This window comes from Schistocerca nitens, chromosome 2 (assembly GCF_023898315.1).
Source record: "Schistocerca nitens isolate TAMUIC-IGC-003100 chromosome 2, iqSchNite1.1, whole genome shotgun sequence".
NCBI classification, from domain to species: domain Eukaryota; kingdom Metazoa; phylum Arthropoda; class Insecta; order Orthoptera; family Acrididae; genus Schistocerca; species Schistocerca nitens.
The window spans coordinates 212,492,768-212,500,352 of NC_064615.1; positions in this window are offsets into that span (position 1 = coordinate 212,492,768).

Below are 7,585 nucleotides of genomic sequence, written 5' to 3' on the forward strand. Positions count from 1 at the left end.
AAGGTACTATTCAGTGCACATTCAAACTATTGGCTATTTCCTTCCAGTTCACGATTCATATACAAATTTCACATGCGCAACAGCCAGAAATCTGTCCAAATCCGACCCAAATTAAACAACGTTTTCACAGTCATTAATTTCACCACTAATGTGAGTCATTACATTCGGTCCTTCTTATGGATTTCTAAAAAAGAAACTGCTCCTCAAAAATGCTCAGTAGTTGACAACTGAAACATGCCATGCAGATTCTATGAAGGCCAATATTTCTCACGTGAATATCTGTCCAAGAGGTTTAGTCAAAACCTCTGAAATTTCGCCAAGCAGTCCTCAACAACAACTGCTATCGACTTAGCTCACCAGAAACTCAAACACTAAGTAATTCTTGTCTTACACACTATTTTTACTGGCACTAGTAACATGACCGTCCACAGTCGAAGCTAGCGAGCGACTTCCTTCTTCCAGCCTCACTTTCAGTATAGCTATTAGGTAACGAGTGGGAACCGTCTCAATTCTGATTGGCTGATCATGTTGACTGCCAATTAGAATACTCGCTCGGATCATACTCGCGCCATAACTGGTCTGCACCAATCTTTATACACAGACGCATTTGCGTCAATCTGACATACAAATATTATAGTAATGTTTAATAAACGAAAACGAAAAGACAATAATTCTGGAAATATTCTTTAGATACAGATTTTACTCCAGCTGACTTTCTGGCTGCTCTGTTACAGTAGCAGTCACACCTAGACATACGTCATCAGCAAAGTGGGTAAATCCCCTAGGATCATTTTCCCATGACAGGCTTGTGTAACTCTTGCACGTAGAGATGGGCAAACTGAAACACGTAACTGTTTCGAAACAAATGAAACAGTACAATGTAATGTTTCGATACGATGTATCGAAACAGTGAAACAGTTTGTGTTTTGTTATCTCATAAACCTACACATTTTATCATCTTGAATGTCTACTGTATAAGTATGTCCATACAAACACAAATGAAGTGCGAGAGCGCTAATCATGTCGCAGAAAGTATGAAGCTATCACTTAGGCGTCTTGGCAGTTTCGTATTTCCTGCAGCAAATGTGCTGCTTTCGTCTCGTGTGACTTTCATGCTTTTCAATTGGCTGAGGACAGCCATAGCTGAAGGCAGAAGAATCACCACGAACGGAACTGGAGGTGGGAGCAAGCTGCAAAACAACGGATATGCTACTGGGATTCCCACATTCCGTTAATATGGGTAATATACCCATCCTGCTAATTTCCATGCTCAGAAAGGGAATCATTGTGGATAATAGGCACAGTGACTACAAACTCACAAATAACGCCAAATAATTCGAATAAATAACAAAATATAACAGAAAAAATTTTGTCTTTCAAGATGTTTTGAACCGTTACTATAAATTCACCATGCTTCCCAGCCCTTCCCGTTCACCATTACACTATCAGTGATATGTCAAACAGATTGCTTGTAATTATGCCTACATAAAATTTATGTATATGTCTAATAACTGTCATTCTACGCCTTTTTTTATTCAAAATGTTGTAGGCTTACTTGCGCTTCTTAATATGATTACTGTACATGAACAGAGAAGCGTATGTTATAAAAAAAGTGAAATTTAACTGAATGATTTTCACATATTTATTACTTTGAATGTGAATAGTATGCGTTATTTTATTGTTTGGTTAGTGTTTATAAAGCCGACGTTACGCCATTTCGAAATAGGACACTCAACTAGAAACGAAGCTTTATTTTCGGAAATCTTAAGCTTCATGCTAGTGCTTGTCAAAAAGATTTAGACACTCTTGAAAGTGTTTCGTGAAGTGGTTGTTGTATTTCAGTACCTGTGCCGAGCCCGAATCTCGTCCGACACAGAGCGGAATGAAACATCACTGTTTCGATACAATTAGTCCGTTCCAAGCACAGGCGGACTGAAACAGCCTTATTTTGAAACAACGATACAGTTTCTGTGTCTGGCTCGTGATCGAATCTGGCCCGGTTATCCGAGACAGGGGCGGAATGAAACACCAGTTTCGAAACAGTGAACCACAGCGGTTCCGAAATACTGAAACAGTTCCACGTATCGATACACTGTATCGAAGCATAGAAACAGTGGCCAGGTCTACTTGCACGTTACTTAAGTCAGTATATAATGCAATATTGAAATTTGACGAATGTCAAGGGTCACATAACACATAGCAAAATAAATATTGATTTTAATAGTTCTTTCTGAAGTTATTCAAGATTTCATACTACGAAAATTGTAAGGTATTTGAAATTTTTAAATTAAATGTCAATTAAATAATTCTATACCCTGATACTTCAGGTGAGTATTTCAATTGACAACCAAAAACAAGTCATGAATGTTCCCAGGTGAATTTCCTTTCTTAAGTGTAGTTTTTCTAAGTTTGAAGTAAATTTTTCTGTCTCCAAAATTATGCTCGCTAGAGAGCTGAGGTTTTCACACCACCTTTCTATTAATAACAAAGTGCAGTATACAAATTTTTAAAGCGATTACACAAAAACTACTATCCTTTATTTACATTCTTATTGGTGGTGAATTGTACCCGTTCAGTAAGAGATATTGAATAGCTTTCCCACGGCAGGCAGTGACAGATGCACGTGTGTCTCCCGGGTAGGCCGCTAGATGTCAGCCCCTGAAGTTCATACAGCAAGTTATCCTAAAACAAACGTTCGCTCGGAACAACTTGCAATGCTACGCTACAGTGTCTATATCAGCTGGACACTAGAAGACTGCTGCTGGTCAGATGAGTCCCGATTTCAGTTCGTAAGGAATTATGGTAGGTTCGAGTGTGGCTTAGACCTCACGAAACCATGGATCCAAGATTTCAGAAAGGCACTGTGCGAGCTGGTGGTGGCTCCGCAATGGTGTGGGCTATGTCCAAATGAACTTATCATATACTGGAAATGGTTATGTTCCTCTACTTGGAGACCATTTGCAGCCGTTCATGGACTTAATGTTGGCAACCAAGTTTGGGATTTTAATGGATAGCAATGCGCCTTGTTATCAGCCCATAATTTTTGGCGATTCGTTTGAAGAATATTCTGGGGAGTTCGGGCGAATGACTTGGTCACCCAGATCGCCCGGTATGAATCCCATCGAACACTTAATGGAACATAGTGGAGAGGTCTGTTCGTCCCCAATATCCTGCACTGGCAACTCATCCCCAATTACGGACGGCTATAGCGTGGCTCAACGTGGCTCTGTATTTCTGCATGCGACTTTCGATGACTTGTTGAGTCCATGTCACGTCGAGCTGCTGCACGAAGGCGGACAACAGGAGGTCCGAGACAGTTTTCGGAGGTATCCCATGACTTTGGTCACATCAGTGTATGGGCTGAATGCAAAAGAACATTACGTTTTTAAATTATGCATACAAAAGACACAACTTGTTCGCTTCAAAATTTGACAGATTATCTCTCGCATTTTTTTTCGTTTTTACAGAGAGTCGATATGTGCTCGACGAGTCACATGGCAAACATCAAGTTCACACTCTTCCCAAACCTTGTGCAACGTATGACGGACCTGTGACGGACTCTATAACACAGATGCGATTCGCTGCCGTAGCTATGGCAGTGACTATGACAGGGTCATCAGCACTGCACGACAGAGCCTTCGCCCAGGCAGTTGTGTGTTTAGGTATTCCCATGCAGCCAACTGGAAGCGAAACGGTGCACCTTCTGTTGAAAGATGATGTTATAGAGTTTTTTTGAAACCGAGGCAGAAGCCACAAAGAAAATACTTCGAGGTAGCAAATGTCTGTGACAGTTTTCTCCATGCAAAAGAACGGACCATCAATCCTCTCACTCGACACAGCGAAGAACACAGTGACCTTTGGCGAACCTTGTTCATGTTCGATGGAGAAATGGAGATTTTCTGTTCCTCATTAACCTGCATTAATTTTTTACCATTAGTGTAAAACGTTGGCCGGCCGCTGTGGTCGAGCGGTTCTAGGCGCTACAGTCTGGAACCGCGCAATCACTACGGTCGCAGGTTCGAATCCTGCCTCGGGCATGGATGTGTGTGATGTCCTTAGGTTAGTTAGGTTTAAGTAGTTTTAAGTTCTAGGGGACTAATGGCCTCAGATGTTAAGTCCCATAGAGCTCAGAGCCATTTGAACCATTTGTAAAACGTTGCCTCGTCACTAAAATCTAACGTCTTTGACGTACCGTTGTCATTTTCCATCCTTGGTAACAATTTGTTGCAGAAGTCAGATCCTACAGCATTATCTCCTGGAGTGAGTGCCTGGACCAACTAAACCTGTACAGCCTCATGCGCAATCAGGATGTTGCAAATGATTGTGGCCTCCAAAGCTCACGACTTGCTCGACTTGGTGATTTTTGTAGGTTTCGTTGAAACACAGTTCGAACGCAATCAACATTTTGCTTTGACATAGAAGGCCGACCAGGACTTTTGCCTTTGCAAGTGCAGCCATGCTCTTCAAAGTATTTGCGTCAGGTGTAAATGGAGCTTGTGCTGGGTGGTTCCTGGTGAAGGTGTGTACGGAATGTTCACTGAACAGCAGTTACCGACTCCCTTTTGCTAACTGAAGGACACACCATCCCTCCTGCTGTGGTGTAGTTGCCATTTTATACGCTATCTGTATCTGGCGGTGGCAACCTTCAAGAAAAGAATTGCTCCCATGCGTAATAAAAAGCAACTTACAGAGGTGTTCCATTAACTGGTTAAGATTTGTAATAAGTAAATTGTACCCTTTCGTTTATATGAATTTTTGAAAGTGTGAAATTCTTTTGTGATCATTCTGTGCATAAATGACGTAGTGGATAACGTCCAAGAGGCTGCCCCCTTATGGTATTATTGTACACAGAGAGGTCACAAAGTTAGCAAGTTGTAAGGAAATACCCACAAGGAAATACCCGTAGAGTATCGGTGCATAGTGCAGGGATTTGTTGTTGTCCTCTCAATATTAACAAGCGTAGCATACGGTGTGGAACTAGGCAGAAAGATCCATTACTGTGTAATTACACAACTGGGGCCAGTCACTGGAAGCAGTCGGATCTATTAAATATCTGGGAGTATCCGTACGGAGCAATTTTAAGTAGAACGAGCACCTGAATCTAATCGTACAAACAAACTTGCGAGACAGATTCATTGGGAGGTTCCTCAGGAAGCATAGTTCAGGAAGCACAGTCCAGCCACGAAAGACGTAACTTACAAAGCCCTTGGTCTGGGATCAGCACGAGAAAATATTAATAGAAGGAACAGAGGAGGTCCAAAGAAGAGCAGTGTGTTTCGTTACGGGCTCAGCTAGTAAGTGCTAAAGTGTTAAGGAGACGTTCATTCCATTCCAGTGGCAGACATTATAAGAGAGGAGTTGTGTATCATGACGTCATTTTTCTGTTAATATTATTAGCATATACGTTTCTAAAGAGTCAAGCAAATTATGGCTTCACCCTAACTATACACCACGAAAAGATTATGACGGCAAGATTAGGGAGGCTTACTAACAACTGATACTGGAACAGGAAAGATGGGAGGCAAGTAATGTACAAAGTACACGCGGCAACCCATCATACGGTGGCTTTTGGAAAAATAGATGTAGCGTAGCTTTTGGGGAAATAGGTGTAGCCGGCCGGTGTGGCCGAGAGGTTCTAGGCGCTTCAGTCTGGAACCGCGCGACCGCTACGGTCGCAGGTTCGAATCCTGCCTCGGGCATGGATGTGTGTGATGTCCTTAGGTTACTAGTTCTAAGTTCTTTAGGGACTGATGACCTCAGATGTTAAGTCCCATAGTGCTCAGAGCCATTTGAACCATTTTGAAAATAGGTGTAGAAGATGGTTTACTGTAGTCTACCTCAGATCTGTAACTAATATGGAACAATGAATATTGTACGAACTTGAAAATTCTTTGAAATGTGATGCTGGAGACGAGCGTCGAATGGAATGAAGAGGGTCTGTGTTTCAGCTTAAGAATTTCAAAGAGTGCATTCCAGTGAACATTGTCAAAATCTTTATCTGAACCTACAAATGCCATAAATGTAGGATGAAGTAATTCGTAGGGTCAGTATTGCCTCGCGCGTTCCTACATGTCTCTGGGACCCAAACTGATCTTCCACGAGTTCCACTACTACCCGCATTGTCGTCGTACTGTAAACTGTGTTATTATTATGCAGTCATGACTTGTTGAACAAATTATTTGGTAATTGCACACCAGTCAGCGCTTCCTGGAATTGATACTGAGGTACCTCGCCTGTTACCTGTCTCTATAACGTGCTCTGTCGCATAACCACCCATTTCAGAATGATTCGCAGTTGAGTCGAAGCTGGTCGTTTGGATGAAACTACAATATAATTAACTCGAATGTTCGAGTTCAATAAAAAACGCACTCAACAGTCGCGGAGGGTCTACAGTGCTTAGAGTGCTGGCAGCTCAACCACTCTCATAAGCAACACTTCTGCTCTTATTCAAGCACGAACAAGTGTAAGTACGAGACTCGTAGATGACAGTACTGATTCCGGGCGTAACGGTTTAAGATATCGAGCGCACGCCTAGATGGCAAGACGTCATCTAACACTGGCAGTTGCTTTCCCGGAACAGGGGTTCGCATCTAGGACACGGGTAGCTAATAGAGTGCTTTGTATGGAAACTGCGGGCACCATTATAGGGCTCGCAGCTGGGACAAGTCCACAGCGATCGGGCAGGCTTTTCCCACGGATACGACGTTATGGGCAGGAAGAGCACGGAACTGGTTTGGAATTTATTGCGAGAACGGTGCAGAAAAAAAGAGTATACGAAGACGTTTAGTAATAATACATAAACGGAAGGCGGCTAGAGATCTCATATCTAAGAGTTTGGGGTTTTCTTCATGATTCCGTGTAGAACGATAAAACAGATGAGTGCGTAGTTCAATTGTGCTACCACTAAATAGTTTTCGGGTGCTGCTGTAGTATTTTAATAACTTGCATATTAAAAGCAATGCGTCATCAAATTAATAACTGGCACAATCAATGCAAAACTATACAGATGAATACTTCTCTTAACGAAAAAAATATGAAAATTGTACCAGTACCGGAATTCGAACTCGGGTCTCCTGCTCAGTAGGCAGATGCGCTAACCACTATGCCATCCCGGCCCAGTGGCTTTGCACAACTGCGTGGAGTACCCTAGCACGCTTCAGTCCCCCATCCAAATTCCCATCTACGCCTTTGTCATGTCCTGACATATGTGGGAGAGGGAGAAAAGGGGTTACTGGTCAGTCTGCGCTCCCGAGCGGTACAGAGCAGAAGGCAGAAGGACAATTTACACTGAAGGCATTTAATTGTTTTCTTCTATCTGAGCCAACACTGGTACAGGCAGTTACTAGAAATGCAGGTGGTGAGACTTGGTAGCGAACTCGTTGTGGAGACTCTTGGACAAACAGGGTTTTTAAATAGTTGTTTATTGCAGACAGGACTAACCAATACACTGGAGGCTAGTTCTAGGGTTAAAAAAAAGCATGAATAACACTGTTACAACAGAAGGCAGTGCAGAAGTCCCAGGAGTGGATGCTAGCCACAGTAGCAAACACTAGCAACATTTTAAGGCAACAACTTAGTTGCAAAA